Raw genomic sequence first — 15,246 nt, 5'->3', positions numbered from 1 at the left:
TGACTAAGTTCTTACACATGCTTGCTCCGTAAAACAACCTGAAATCACAGAATGGCACACATAGAGACTACCTTCCAAACCGTCTTAAGTACAAAAACAAAAGGTTAGGGGACTCTTGGCATCGTACGCAAGACAGAGGTGGTGTAATGCCGAAGCCCGGGATCGAACCAGGGACCTTTAGATCTTCAGTCTAACGCTCTCCCAACTGAGCTATTTTGGCACAACACCCGATGACTTCTTCTGGCCATCATTTGGAAATGCAAGCCTCCTCAACCAAGGCGAAGACGTATTGCGGGAAATTTCAACTGTCCGGGACAAAGGCAAAAAGACTCTCCCCGTCGGGGAATCGAACCCCGGTCTTCCGCGTGACAGGCGGAGATACTGTCCACTATACTAACGAGGACTGGAAAAGCACTGCTCGTTTGCAGTCACGCCAGAGTGGTCGCTGGACAAAGGCTGTGTGCCTCTGACTGAGCGGACCATTACTGGCTAAAGTTGCAATGGTCGTCGTTCAATTTCAGTTTTGAGTACCTGTTGAGGAGTTCCTTTCCTGCAATTGCATGCCCTCTTCTTGGTGCACGCGATATGGCAAACAGCATGTGCAAATTGGTCAAAGAAATCAAAAAGGGTTTTGCGAGACTACAGAAGATTGTTAAAAACCAATTTCTAAACAGCCTTTGTTTCTCCCATGAAAAACAGCTGCACTGAAGAAGCAGCCCTAGGATGTCAATTACCACACCTTCAATCCCCTCTCCACGCTACACTGGCTTAGCATTGGACCGATCAGCCTCCACATATGAGCATGGTCCCCATTAAGCTGAGAAAGTACCTATTGTGCACTAGGATTTTGGAAAGCCCCTTAGAGTCGACCTTGCACGATAATGTGTCGCTTTGTGGTTAGATGCTACCCTCTGAAAGTAATACCCTACGTGGCTAAATTCTGTAGTGTAGTGGATATCACCTTGGCCTAACATGCATAAAGGTCCCTCGTTCGAAATCAGGCAGAAACCCTTTTGCTATCCATTATCATGTGCACAGTCAGTCTGGGTGGATTGCCTTGTAAAAGGGGTTGTCTCAGCTCTAACAATTAGAAAGGCAACACTTTTGGTTTTAGTACTACAAAGTTCGATAAAGATCCTTTCATCCCAAAACCCCTGAGGAGTAAACTTCCACGACCGTGGTATTCTTCTTGCTGGGAAGCTACGCTCTGAAGTAGCTCGTCAAAGTCGCCGATTTCTGTGGTGTAGCGGTTATCAAGTTCGCCTCACACGTGAAAGGTCCCTGGCCTGAAACCAGGCAGAAACACAATTGTTGTTATTTTAAGATGACATTCACACTCAAGCTGTGTCAGTGGGTTGACTAAGTTCTTACACATGCTTGCAATGGTCGTCGTTCAATTTCAGTTTTGAGTTACCTGTTGAGGAGTTCCTTTCCTGCAATTGCATGCCCTCTTCTTGGTGCACGCGATATGGCAAACAGCATGTGCAAATTGGTCAAAGAAATTGAAAAGGGTTATGCGAGACTACAGAGAAAATTAAGAACCAATTTCTAAACAGCCTCAGTTTGGACAAAGCCACCACATACTATTAATCGAAATAGAGACTTTCTCCAATGAAAAATAGCTGCACTTGCAGCAGCAGCCCTAGGATGTCAATTACAACAGGCGGAGATCCTGTCCACTATACTAACGAGGACTGGAACAGCACTGGGCCCGGCCATGCCCCTGGTGTAGTTACGCTGTTCTGATGCCATTACTTTTAATCGCTCAAGGTTGGACAAAAATGCATCACTTGTCAAATTACGCCCCTACGTTCTCCGGCAATCTGCATTTGAAAAGGAACGTTACCTACGGGCCTGAATGTGAAAGCCTGCTTTTGCCTACGCTCTGAAGTAGCTCGTCAAAGTCGCCGGTATCTGTGGTGTAGCGGTTATCAAGTTTGCCTCACACGTGAAAGGTCCCTGGCCTGAAATCAGGCAGAAACACAATTGTTGTTATTTTAAGATGACATTTACACTCAAGCTGTGTCAGTGGGTTGACTAAGTTCTTACTCATGCTTGCTCCGTAAAACAACCTGAAATCACAGAATGGCACACATAGAGACTACCTTCCAAACCGTCTTAAGTACAAAAACAAAAGGTTAGGGGACTCTTGGCATCGTACGCAAGACAGAGGTGGTGTAATGCCGAAGCCCGGGATCGAACCAGGGACCTTTAGATCTTCAGTCTAACGCTCTCCCAACTGAGCTATTTTGGCACAACACCCGATGACTTCTTCTGGCCATCATTTGGAAATGCAAGCCTCCTCAACCAAGGCGAAGACGTATTGCGGGAAATTTCAACTGTCCGGGACAAAGGCAAAAAGACTCTCCCCGTCGGGGAATCGAACCCCGGTCTTCCGCGTGACAGGCGGAGATACTGTCCACTATACTAACGAGGACTGGAAAAGCACTGCTCGTTTGCAGTCACGCCAGAGTGGTCGCTGGACAAAGGCTGTGTGCCTCTGACTGAGCGGACCATTACTGGCTAAAGTTGCAATGGTCGTCGTTCAATTTCAGTTTTGAGTACCTGTTGAGGAGTTCCTTTCCTGCAATTGCATGCCCTCTTCTTGGTGCACGCGATATGGCAAACAGCATGTGCAAATTGGTCAAAGAAATCAAAAAGGGTTTTGCGAGACTACAGAAGATTGTTAAAAACCAATTTCTAAACAGCCTTTGTTTCTCCCATGAAAAACAGCTGCACTGAAGAAGCAGCCCTAGGATGTCAATTACCACACCTTCAATCCCCTCTCCACGCTACACTGGCTTAGCATTGGACCGATCAGCCTCCACATATGAGCATGGTCCCCATTAAGCTGAGAAAGTACCTATTGTGCACTAGGATTTTGGAAAGCCCCTTAGAGTCGACCTTGCACGATAATGTGTCGCTTTGTGGTTAGATGCTACCCTCTGAAAGTAATACCCTACGTGGCTAAATTCTGTAGTGTAGTGGATATCACCTTGGCCTAACATGCATAAAGGTCCCTCGTTCGAAATCAGGCAGAAACCCTTTTGCTATCCATTATCATGTGCACAGTCAGTCTGGGTGGATTGCCTTGTAAAAGGGGTTGTCTCAGCTCTAACAATTAGAAAGGCAACACTTTTGGTTTTAGTACTACAAAGTTCGATAAAGATCCTTTCATCCCAAAACCCCTGAGGAGTAAACTTCCACGACCGTGGTATTCTTCTTGCTGGGAAGCTACGCTCTGAAGTAGCTCGTCAAAGTCGCCGATTTCTGTGGTGTAGCGGTTATCAAGTTCGCCTCACACGTGAAAGGTCCCTGGCCTGAAACCAGGCAGAAACACAATTGTTGTTATTTTAAGATGACATTCACACTCAAGCTGTGTCAGTGGGTTGACTAAGTTCTTACACATGCTTGCAATGGTCGTCGTTCAATTTCAGTTTTGAGTTACCTGTTGAGGAGTTCCTTTCCTGCAATTGCATGCCCTCTTCTTGGTGCACGCGATATGGCAAACAGCATGTGCAAATTGGTCAAAGAAATCGAAAAGGGTTATGCGAGACTACAGAAGAAAGTTAAGAACCAATTTCTAAACAGCCTCAGTTTGGACAAAGCCACCACATACTATTAATCGAAATAGAGACTTTCTCCAATGAAAAATAGCTGCAATTGCAGCAGCAGCCCTAGGATGTCAATTACAACAGGCGGAGATCCTGTCCACTATACTAACGAGGACTGGAACAGCACTGGCCCCGGCCATGCCCCTGGTGTAGTTACGCTGTTCTGATGCCATTACTTTTAATCGCTCAAGGTTGGACAAAAATGCATCACTTGTCAAATTACACCCCTACGTTCTCCAGCACTCTGCATTTGAAAAGGAACGTTACCTACGGGCCTGAATGTGAAAGCCTGCTTTTGCCTACGCTCTGAAGTAGCTCGTCAAAGTCGCCGGTATCTGTGGTGTAGCGGTTATCAAGTTCGCCTCGCACGTGAAAGGTCCCTGGCCTGAAATCAGGCAGAAACACAATTGTTGTTATTTTAAGATGACATTTACTCTCAAGCTGTGTCAGTGGGTTGACTAAGTTCTTACACATGCTTGCTCCGTAAAACAACCTGAAATCACAGAATGGCACACATAGAGACTACCTTCCAAACCGTCTTAAGTACAAAAACAAAAGGTTACGGGACTCTTCGCATCGTACGCAAGACAGAGGTGGTGTAATGCCAAAACCCGGGATCAAACCAGGGGACCTTTAGATCTTCAGTCTAACGCTCTCCCAACTGAGCTATTTCGGCACAACAACCGATGACTTCTTTTGGCCATCATTTGCAAATGCAAGCCTCCTCAACCAAGCCGAAGACGTATTGCGGGAAATTTCAACGGTCCGGGACAAAGGCAAAAAGACTCTCCCCGTCAGGGAATCGAACCCGGTCTTCCGCGTGACAGGCGGAGATACTGTCCACTATACTAACGAGGACTGGAAAAGCACTGCTCGTTTGCAGTCACGCCAGAGTAGTCGCTGGACAAAGGCTGTGTGCCTTTGACTGAGCGGACCATTACTGGCTAAAGTTGCAATGGTCGTCGTTCAATTTCAGTTGTGAGTACCTGTTGAGGAGTTCCTTTCCTGCAATTGCATGCCCTCTTCTTGGTGCACGCGATATGGCAAACAGGATGTGCAAATTGGTCAAAGAAATCGAAAAGGGCAAGCAGCAAGTGCAAATTGGTCAAAGAAATCGAAAAGGGTTATGCGAGACTACAGAAGAAAGTTAAGAACCAATTTCTAAACAGCCTCAGTTTGGACAAAGCCACCACATACTATTAATCGAAATAGAGACTTTCTCCCATGAAAAATAGCTGCACTTGCAGCAGCAGCCCTAGGATGTCAATTACAACAGGCGGAGATACTGTCCACTATACTAACGAGGACTGGAACAGCACTGCCCCCGGCCATGCCCCTGGTGTAGTTACGCCGTTCTGATGCCATTACTTTTACTCGCTCAAGGTTGGACAAAAATGAATCAATTGTCAAATTACGCTCCTACGTTCTCCGTCAATCTGCATTTGAAAAGGAACGTTACCTACGGGCCTGAATGTGAAAACCTGCTTTTGCCTGTTAGATCTTTTGCAGTCACTCCAGAGTAGTCGCCGAAAAAAGGCTGTGTCTTTGACAGAGCGGACGATTACTGGTTAAAGTTGCAATGGTCGTTATTCAATTTCAGTTTTGAGTATCTGTTGACTACAATTGCGCGCCCTCTTCTTGTTGGACGCGATATGGCAAACAGCATGTGCAAATTGGTCAAAGAAATCAAAAAGGGTTTTGCGAGACTACAGAAGATTGTTAAGAACCAATTTCTAAACAGCCTTTGTTTCTCCCATGAAAAACAGCTGCACTGAAGAAGCAGCCCTAGGATGTCAATTACCACAGCTTCAATCCCCTCTCCACGCTACACTGGCTTAGCATTGGACCGATCAGCCTCCACATATGAGCATGGTCCCCATTAAGCTGAGAAAGTACCTATTGTGCACTAGGATTTTGGAAAGCCCCTTAGAGTCGACCTTGCACGATAATGTGTCGCTTTGTGGTTAGATGCTACCCTCTGAAAGTAATACCCTACGTGGCTAAATTCTGTAGTGTAGTGGATATCACCTTGGCCTAACATGCATAAAGGTCCCTCGTTCGAAATCAGGCAGAAACCCTTTTGCTATCCATTATCATGTGCACAGTCAGTCTGGGTGGATTGCCTTGTAAAAGGGGTTGTCTCAGCTCTAACAATTAGAAAGGCAACACTTTTGGTTTTAGTACTACAAAGTTCGATAAAGATCCTTTCATCCCAAAACCCCTGAGGAGTAAACTTCCACGACCGTGGTATTCTTCTTGCTGGGAAGCTACGCTCTGAAGTAGCTCGTCAAAGTCGCCGATTTTTGTGGTGTAGCGGTTATCAAGTTCGCCTCACACGTGAAAGGTCCCTGGCCTGAAACCAGGCAGAAACACAATTGTTGTTATTTTAAGATGACATTCACACTCAAGCTGTGTCAGTGGGTTGACTAAGTACTTACACATGCTTGCAATGGTCGTCGTTCAATTTCAGTTTTGAGTTACCTGTTGAGGAGTTCCTTTCCTGCAATTGCATGCCCTCTTCTTGGTGCACGCGATATGGCAAACAGCATGTGCAAATTGGTCAAAGAAATCAAAAAGGGTTTTGCGAGACTACAGAAGATTGTTAAGAACCAATTTCTAAACAGCCTTTGTTTCTCCCATGAAAAACAGCTGCACTGAAGAAGCAGCCCTAGGATGTCAATTACCACAGCTTCAATCCCCTCTCCACGCTACACTGGCTTAGCATTGGACCGATCAGCCTCCACATATGAGCATGGTCCCCATTAAGCTGAGAAAGTACCTATTGTGCACTAGGATTTTGGAAAGCCCCTTAGAGTCGACCTTGCACGATAATGTGTCGCTTTGTGGTTAGATGCTACCCTCTGAAAGTAATACCCTACGTGGCTAAATTCTGTAGTGTAGTGGATATCACCTTGGCCTAACATGCATAAAGGTCCCTCGTTCGAAATCAGGCAGAAACCCTTTTGCTATCCATTATCATGTGCACAGTCAGTCTGGGTGGATTGCCTTGTAAAAGGGGTTGTCTCAGCTCTAACAATTAGAAAGGCAACACTTTTGGTTTTAGTACTACAAAGTTCGATAAAGATCCTTTCATCCCAAAACCCCTGAGGAGTAAACTTCCACGACCGTGGTATTCTTCTTGCTGGGAAGCTACGCTCTGAAGTAGCTCGTCAAAGTCGCCGATTTCTGTGGTGTAGCGGTTATCAAGTTCGCCTCACACGTGAAAGGTCCCTGGCCTGAAACCAGGCAGAAACACAATTGTTGTTATTTTAAGAAGACATTCACACTCAAGCTGTGTCAGTGGGTTGACTAAGTACTTACACATGCTTGCAATGGTCGTCGTTCAATTTCAGTTTTGAGTTACCTGTTGAGGAGTTCCTTTCCTGCAATTGCATGCCCTCTTCTTGGTGCACGCGATATGGCAAACAGCATGTGCAAATTGGTCAAAGAAATTGAAAAGGGTTATGCGAGACTACAGAGAAAATTAAGAACCAATTTCTAAACAGCCTCAGTTTGGACAAAGCCACCACATACTATTAATCGAAATAGAGACTTTCTCCAATGAAAAATAGCTGCACTTGCAGCAGCAGCCCTAGGATGTCAATTACAACAGGCGGAGATCCTGTCCACTATACTAACGAGGACTGGAACAGCACTGGGCCCGGCCATGCCCCTGGTAGAGTTACGCTGTTCTGATGCCATTACTTTTAATCGCTCAAGGTTGGACAAAAATGCATCACTTGTCAACTTACGCCCCTACGTTCTCCGGCAATCTGCATTTGAAAAGGAACGTTACCTACGGGCCTAAATATAAAAGCCTGCTTTTGCCTACGCTCTGAAGTAGCTCGTCAAAGTCGCCGGTATCTGTGGTGTAGCGGTTATCAAGTTTGCCTCACACGTGAAAGGTCCCTGGCCTGAAATCAGGCAGAAACACAATTGTTGTTATTTTAAGATGACATTTACACTCAAGCTGTGTCAGTGGGTTGACTAAGTTCTTACACATGCTTGCTCCGTAAAACAACCTGAAATCACAGAATGGCACACATAGAGACTACCTTCCAAACCGTCTTAAGTACAAAAACAAAAGGTTAGGGGACTCTTGGCATCGTACGCAAGACAGAGGTGGTGTAATGCCGAAGCCCGGGATCGAACCAGGGACCTTTAGATCTTCAGTCTAACGCTCTCCCAACTGAGCTATTTTGGCACAACACCCGATGACTTCTTCTGGCCATCATTTGGAAATGCAAGCCTCCTCAACCAAGCCGAAGACGTATTGCGGGAAATTTCAACTGACCGGGACAAAGGCAAAAAGACTCTCCCCGTCGGGGAATCGAACCCCGGTCTTCCACGTGACAAGCGGAGATACTGTCCACTATACTAACGAGGACTGGAACAGCACTGCTCGTTTGCAGTCACGCCAGAGTAGTCGCTGGACAAAGGCTGTGTGCCTTTGACTGAGCGGACCATTACTGGCTAAAGTTGCAATGGTCGTCGTTCAATTTCAGTTTTGAGTACCTGTTGAGGAGTTCCTTTCCTGCAATTGCATGCCCTCTTCTTGGTGCACGCGATATGGCAAACAGCATGTGCAAATTGGTCAAAGAAATCGAAAAGGGCAAGCAGCAAGTGCAAATTGGTCAAAGAAATCGAAAAGGGTTATGCGAGACTACAGAAGAAAGTTAAGAACCAATTTCTAAACAGCCTCAGTTTGGACAAAGCCACCACATACTATTAATCGAAATAGAGACTTTCTCCCATGAAAAATAGCTGCACTTGCAGCAGCAGCCCTAGGATGTCAATTACAACAGGCGGAGATACTGTCCACTATACTAACGAGGACTGGAACAGCACTGCCCCCGGCCATGCCCCTGGTGTAGTTACGCTGTTCTGATGCCATTACTTTTAATCGCTCAAGGTTGGACAAAAATGCATCACTTGTCAAATTACACCCCTACGTTCTCCAGCAATCTGCATTTGAAAAGGAACGTTACCTACGGGCCTGAATGTGAAAGCCTGCTTTTGCCTACGCTCTGAAGTAGCTCGTCAAAGTCGCCGGTATCTGTGGTGTAGCGGTTATCAAGTTCGCCTCGCACGTGAAAGGTCCCTGGCCTGAAATCAGGCAGAAACACAATTGTTGTTATTTTAAGATGACATTTACTCTCAAGCTGTGTCAGTGGGTTGACTAAGTTCTTACACATGCTTGCTCCGTAAAACAACCTGAAATCACAGAATGGCACACATAGAGACTACCTTCCAAACCGTCTTAAGTACAAAAACAAAAGGTTACGGGACTCTTGGCATCGTACGCAAGACAGAGGTGGTGTAATGCCGAAACCCGGGATCAAACCAGGGGACCTTTAGATCTTCAGTCTAACGCTCTCCCAACTGAGCTATTTCGGCACAACAACCGATGACTTCTTTTGGCCATCATTTGCAAATGCAAGCCTCCTCAACCAAGCCGAAGACGTATTGCGGGAAATTTCAACTGTCCGGGACAAAGGCAAAAAGACTCTCCCCGTCAGGGAATCGAACCCCGGTCTTCCGCGTGACAGGCGGAGATACTGTCCACTATACTAACGAGGACTGGAAAAGCACTGCTCGTTTGCAGTCACGCCAGAGTAGTCGCTGGACAAAGGCTGTGTGCCTTTGACTGAGCGGACCATTACTGGCTAAAGTTGCAATGGTCGTCGTTCAATTTCAGTTGTGAGTACCTGTTGAGGAGTTCCTTTCCTGCAATTGCATGCCCTCTTCTTGGTGCACGCGATATGGCAAACAGGATGTGCAAATTGGTCAAAGAAATCGAAAAGGGCAAGCAGCAAGTGCAAATTGGTCAAAGAAATCGAAAAGGATTATGCGAGACTACAGAAGAAAGTTAAGAACCAATTTCTAAACAGCCTCAGTTTGGACAAAGCCACCACATACTATTAATCGAAATAGAGACTTTCTCCCATGAAAAATAGCTGCACTTGCAGTAGCAGCCTTAGGATGTCAATTACAACAGGCGGAGATACTGTCCACTATACTAACGAGGACTGGAACAGCACTGCCCCCGGCCATGCCCCTGGTGTAGTTACGCCGTTCTGATGCCATTACTTTTACTCGCTCAAGGTTGGACAAAAATGAATCAATTGTCAAATTACGCTCCTACGTTCTCCGTCAATCTGCATTTGAAAAGGAACGTTACCTACGGGCCTGAATGTGAAAACCTGCTTTTGCCTGTTAGATCTTTTGCAGTCACTCCAGAGTAGTCGCCGAAAAAAGGCTGTGTCTTTGACAGAGCGGACGATTACTGGTTAAAGTTGCAATGGTCGTTATTCAATTTCAGTTTTGAGTATCTGTTGACTACAATTGCGCGCCCTCTTCTTGTTGGACGCGATATGGCAAACAGCATGTGCAAATTGGTCAAAGAAATCAAAAAGGGTTTTGCGAGACTACAGAAGATTGTTAAGAACCAATTTCTAAACAGCCTTTGTTTCTCCCATGAAAAACAGCTGCACTGAAGAAGCAGCCCTAGGATGTCAATTACCACAGCTTCAATCCCCTCTCCACGCTACACTGGCTTAGCATTGGACCGATCAGCCTCCACATATGAGCATGGTCCCCATTAAGCTGAGAAAGTACCTATTGTGCACTAGGATTTTGGAAAGCCCCTTAGAGTCGACCTTGCACGATAATGTGTCGCTTTGTGGTTAGATGCTACCCTCTGAAAGTAATACCCTACGTGACTAAATTCTGTAGTGTAGTGGATATCACCTTGGCCTAACATGCATAAAGGTCCCTCGTTCGAAATCAGGCAGAAACCCTTTTGCTATCCATTATCATGTGCACAGTCAGTCTGGGTGGATTGCCTTGTAAAAGGGGTTGTCTCAGCTCTAACAATTAGAAAGGCAACACTTTTGGTTTTAGTACTACAAAGTTCGATAAAGATCCTTTCATCCCAAAACCCCTGAGGAGTAAACTTCCACGACCGTGGTATTCTTCTTGCTGGGAAGCTACGCTCTGAAGTAGCTCGTCAAAGTCGCCGATTTTTGTGGTGTAGCGGTTATCAAGTTCGCCTCACACGTGAAAGGTCCCTGGCCTGAAACCAGGCAGAAACACAATTGTTGTTATTTAAAGATGACATTAACACTCAAGCTGTGTCAGTGGGTTGACTAATGGTCGTCGTCGTTCAATTTCAGTTTTGAGTTACCTGTTGAGGAGTTCCTTTCCTGCAATTGCATGCCCTCTTCTTGGTGCACGCGATATGGCAAACAGCATGTGCAAATTGGTCAAAGAAATCGAAAAGGGTTATGCGAGACTACAGAAGAAAGTTAAGAACCAATTTCTAAACAGCCTCAGTTTGGACAAAGCCACCACATACTATTAATCGAAATAGAGACTTTCTCCAATGAAAAATAGCTGCACTTGCAGCAGCAGCCCTAGGATGTCAATTACAACAGGCGGAGATCCTGTCCACTATACTAACGAGGACTGGAACAGCACTGGCCCCGGCCATGCCCCTGGTGTACTTACGCTGTTCTGATGCCATTACTTTTAATCGCTCAAGGTTGGACAAAAATGCATCACTTGTCAAATTACGCCCCTACGTTCTCCGGCAATCTGCATTTGAAAAGGAACGTTACCTACGGGCCTGAATGTGAAAGCCTGCTTTTGCCTACGCTCTGAAGTAGCTCGTCAAAGTCGCCGGTATCTGTGGTGTAGCGGTTATCAAGTTTGCCTCACACGTGAAAGGTCCCTGGCCTGAAATCAGGCAGAAACACAATTGTTGTTATTTTAAGATGACATTTACACTCAAGCTGTGTCAGTGGGTTGACTAAGTTCTTACACATGCTTGCTCCGTAAAACAACCTGAAATCACAGAATGGCACACATAGAGACTACCTTCCAAACCGTCTTAAGTACAAAAACAAAAGGTTAGGGGACTCTTGGCATCGTACGCAAGACAGAGGTGGTGTAATGCCGAAGCCCGGGATCGAACCAGGGACCTTTAGATCTTCAGTCTAACGCTCTCCCAACTGAGCTATTTTGGCACAACACCCGATGACTTCTTCTGGCCATCATTTGGAAATGCAAGCCTCCTCAACCAAGCCGAAGACGTATTGCGGGAAATTTCAACTGTCCGGGACAAAGGCAAAAAGACTCTCCCCGTCGGGGAATCGAACCCCGGTCTTCCGCGTGACAAGCGGAGATACTGTCCACTATACTAACGAGGACTGGAAAAGCACTGCTCGTTTGCAGTCACGCCAGAGTAGTCGCTGGACAAAGGCTGTGTGCCTTTGACTGAGCGGACCATTACTGGCTAAAGTTGCAATGGTCGTCGTTCAATTTCAGTTTTGAGTACCTGTTGAGGAGTTCCTTTCCTGCAATTGCATGCCCTCTTCTTGGTGCACGCGATATGGCAAACAGCATGTGCAAATTGGTCAAAGAAATCGAAAAGGGCAAGCAGCAAGTGCAAATTGGTCAAAGAAATCGAAAAGGGTTATGCGAGACTACAGAAGAAAGTTAAGAACCAATTTCTAAACAGCCTCAGTTTGGACAAAGCCACCACATACTATTAATCGAAATAGAGACTTTCTCCCATGAAAAATAGCTGCACTTGCAGCAGCAGCCCTAGGATGTCAATTACAAAAGGCGGAGATACTGTCCACTATACTAACGAGGACTGGAACAGCACTGCCCCCGGCCATGCCCCTGGTGTAGTTACGCCGTTCTGATGCCATTACTTGTACTCGCTCAAGGTTGGACAAAAATGAATCAATTGTCCAATTACGCTCCTACGTTCTCCGTCAATCTGCATTTGAAAAGGAACGTTACCTACGGGCCTGAATGTGAAAACTTGCTTTTGCCTGTTAGATCTTTTGCAGTCACTCCAGAGTAGTCGCCGAAAAAAGGCTGTGTCTTTGACAGAGCGGACGATTACTGGCTAAAGTTGCAATGGTCGTTATTCAATTTCAGTTTTGAGTATCTGTTGACTACAATTGCGCGCCCTCTTCTTGTTGGACGCGATATGGCAAACAGCATGTGCAAATTGGTCAAAGAAATCAAAAAGGGTTTTGCGAGACTACAGAAGATTGTTAAGAACCAATTTCTAAACAGCCTTTGTTTCTCCCATGAAAAACAGCTGCACTGAAGCAGCACCCCTAGGATGTCAATTACCACAGCTTCAATCCCCTCTCCACGCTACACTGGCTTAGCATTGGACCGATCAGCCTCCACATATGAGCATGGTCCCCATTAAGCTGAGAAAGTACCTATTGTGCACTGGGATTTTGGAAAGCCCCTTAGAGTCGACCTTGCACGATAATGTGTCGCTTTGTGGTTAGATGCTACCCTCTGAAAGTAATACCCTACGTGGCTAAATTCTGTAGTGTAGTGGATATCACCTTGGCCTAACATGCATAAAGGTCCCTCGTTCGAAATCAGGCAGAAACCCTTTTGCTATCCATTATCATGTGCACAGTCAGTCTGGGTGGATTGCCTTGTAAAAGGGGTTGTCTCAGCTCTAACAATTAGAAAGGCAACACTTTTGGTTTTAGTACTACAAAGTTCGATAAAGATCCTTTCATCCCAAAACCCCTGAGGAGTAAACTTCCACGACCGTGGTATTCTTCTTGCTGGGAAGCTACGCTCTGAAGTAGCTCGTCAAAGTCGCCGATTTCTGTGGTGTAGCGGTTATCAAGTTCGCCTCACACGTGAAAGGTCCCTGGCCTGAAACCAGGCAGAAACACAATTGTTGTTATTTTAAGATGACATTCACACTCAAGCTGTGTCAGTGGGTTGACTAAGTTCTTACACATGCTTGCAATGGTCGTCGTTCAATTTCAGTTTTGAGTTACCTGTTGAGGAGTTCCTTTCCTGCAATTGCATGCCCTCTTCTTGGTGCACGCGATATGGCAAACAGCATGTGCAAATTGGTCAAAGAAATCGAAAAGGGCAAGCAGCAAGTGCAAATTGGTCAAAGAAATCGAAAAGGGTTATGCGAGACTACAGAAGAAAGTTAAGAACCAATTTCTAAACAGCCTCAGTTTGGACAAAGCCACCACATACTATTAATCGAAATAGAGACTTTCTCCCATGAAAAATAGCTGCACTTGCAGCAGCAGCCCTAGGATGTCAATTACAACAGGCGGAGATACTGTCCACTATACTAACGAGGACTGGAACAGCACTGCCCCCGGCCATGCCCCTGGTGTAGTTACGCTGTTCTGATGCCATTACTTTTAATCGCTCAAGGTTGGACAAAAATGCATCACTTGTCAAATTACACCCCTACGTTCTCCAGCAATCTGCATTTGAAAAGGAACGTTACCTACGGGCCTGAATGTGAAAGCCTGCTTTTGCCTACGCTCTGAAGTAGCTCGTCAAAGTCGCCGGTATCTGTGGTGTAGCGGTTATCAAGTTCGCCTCGCACGTGAAAGGTCCCTGGCCTGAAATCAGGCAGAAACACAATTGTTGTTATTTTAAGATGACATTTACTCTCAAGCTGTGTCAGTGGGTTGACTAAGTTCTTACACATGCTTGCTCCGTAAAACAACCTGAAATCACAGAATGGCACACATAGAGACTACCTTCCAAACCGTCTTAAGTACAAAAACAAAAGGTTACGGGACTCTTGGCATCGTACGCAAGACAGAGGTGGTGTAATGCCGAAACCCGGGATCAAACCAGGGGACCTTTAGATCTTCAGTCTAACGCTCTCCCAACTGAGCTATTTCGGCACAACAACCGATGACTTCTTTTGGCCATCATTTGCAAATGCAAGCCTCCTCAACCAAGCCGAAGACGTATTGCGGGAAATTTCAACTGTCCGGGACAAAGGCAAAAAGACTCTCCCCGTCAGGGAATCGAACCCCGGTCTTCCGCGTGACAGGCGGAGATACTGTCCACTATACTAACGAGGACTGGAAAAGCACTGCTCGTTTGCAGTCACGCCAGAGTAGTCGCTGGACAAAGGCTGTGTGCCTTTGACTGAGCGGACCATTACTGGCTAAAGTTGCAATGGTCGTCGTTCAATTTCAGTTGTGAGTACCTGTTGAGGAGTTCCTTTCCTGCAATTGCATGCCCTCTTCTTGGTGCACGCGATATGGCAAACAGGATGTGCAAATTGGTCAAAGAAATCGAAAAGGGCAAGCAGCAAGTGCAAATTGGTCAAAGAAATCGAAAAGGGCAAGCAGCAAGTGCAAATTGCAAGCCTCCTCAACCAAGCCGAAGACGTATTGCGGGAAATTTCAACTGGGCAAGCAGCAAAAGGGCAAGCAGCAAGTGCAAATTGGTCAAAGAAATCGAAAAGGGTTATGCGAGACTACAGAAGAAAGTTAAGAACCAATTTCTAAACAGCCTCAGTTTGGACAAAGCCACCACATACTATTAATCGAAATAGAGACTTTCTCCCATGAAAAATAGCTGCACTTGCAGCAGCAGCCCTAGGATGTCAATTACAACAGGCGGAGATACTGTCCACTATACTAACGAGGACTGGAACAGCACTGCCCCCGGCCATGCCCCTGGTGTAGTTACGCTGTTCTGATGCCATTACTTTTAATCGCTCAAGGTTGGACAAAAATGCATCACTTGTCAAATTACACCCCTACGTTCTCCAGCAATCTGCATTTGAAAAGGAACGTTACCTACGGGC

General features: G+C 45.9%; 9 non-coding genes across 9 annotated transcripts; all 9 read right to left on the bottom strand.

Annotated features, from left to right (window-relative positions):
• Positions 1-147: 147 nt before the first annotated feature.
• Positions 148-220, bottom strand: trnaf-gaa (transfer RNA phenylalanine (anticodon GAA)). Its single transcript has one exon. It is a non-coding gene; the product is annotated as a tRNA-Phe (tRNA).
• Positions 221-331: 111 nt separating this feature from the next.
• trnad-guc (transfer RNA aspartic acid (anticodon GUC)) lies at positions 332-403 on the bottom strand. Its single transcript has one exon. It is a non-coding gene; the product is annotated as a tRNA-Asp (tRNA).
• A 1,778-nt stretch (positions 404-2,181) lies between these two features.
• On the bottom strand, positions 2,182-2,254 carry trnaf-gaa (transfer RNA phenylalanine (anticodon GAA)). Its single transcript has one exon. It is a non-coding gene; the product is annotated as a tRNA-Phe (tRNA).
• A 111-nt stretch (positions 2,255-2,365) lies between these two features.
• trnad-guc (transfer RNA aspartic acid (anticodon GUC)) lies at positions 2,366-2,437 on the bottom strand. Its single transcript has one exon. It is a non-coding gene; the product is annotated as a tRNA-Asp (tRNA).
• Positions 2,438-7,745: 5,308 nt separating this feature from the next.
• trnaf-gaa (transfer RNA phenylalanine (anticodon GAA)) lies at positions 7,746-7,818 on the bottom strand. Its single transcript has one exon. It is a non-coding gene; the product is annotated as a tRNA-Phe (tRNA).
• A 1,304-nt stretch (positions 7,819-9,122) lies between these two features.
• On the bottom strand, positions 9,123-9,194 carry trnad-guc (transfer RNA aspartic acid (anticodon GUC)). Its single transcript has one exon. It is a non-coding gene; the product is annotated as a tRNA-Asp (tRNA).
• Positions 9,195-11,568: 2,374 nt separating this feature from the next.
• Positions 11,569-11,641, bottom strand: trnaf-gaa (transfer RNA phenylalanine (anticodon GAA)). Its single transcript has one exon. It is a non-coding gene; the product is annotated as a tRNA-Phe (tRNA).
• Positions 11,642-11,752: 111 nt separating this feature from the next.
• Positions 11,753-11,824, bottom strand: trnad-guc (transfer RNA aspartic acid (anticodon GUC)). The gene has a single exon. It is a non-coding gene; the product is annotated as a tRNA-Asp (tRNA).
• Positions 11,825-14,440: 2,616 nt separating this feature from the next.
• Positions 14,441-14,512, bottom strand: trnad-guc (transfer RNA aspartic acid (anticodon GUC)). Its single transcript has one exon. It is a non-coding gene; the product is annotated as a tRNA-Asp (tRNA).
• Between the last annotated feature and the right edge of the window lie 734 nt (positions 14,513-15,246).

This window comes from Channa argus, unplaced genomic scaffold (assembly GCF_033026475.1).
Source record: "Channa argus isolate prfri unplaced genomic scaffold, Channa argus male v1.0 Contig187, whole genome shotgun sequence".
Classification (NCBI taxonomy): domain Eukaryota; kingdom Metazoa; phylum Chordata; class Actinopteri; order Anabantiformes; family Channidae; genus Channa; species Channa argus.
This window is presented reverse-complemented; position numbering and strand designations above follow the sequence as displayed.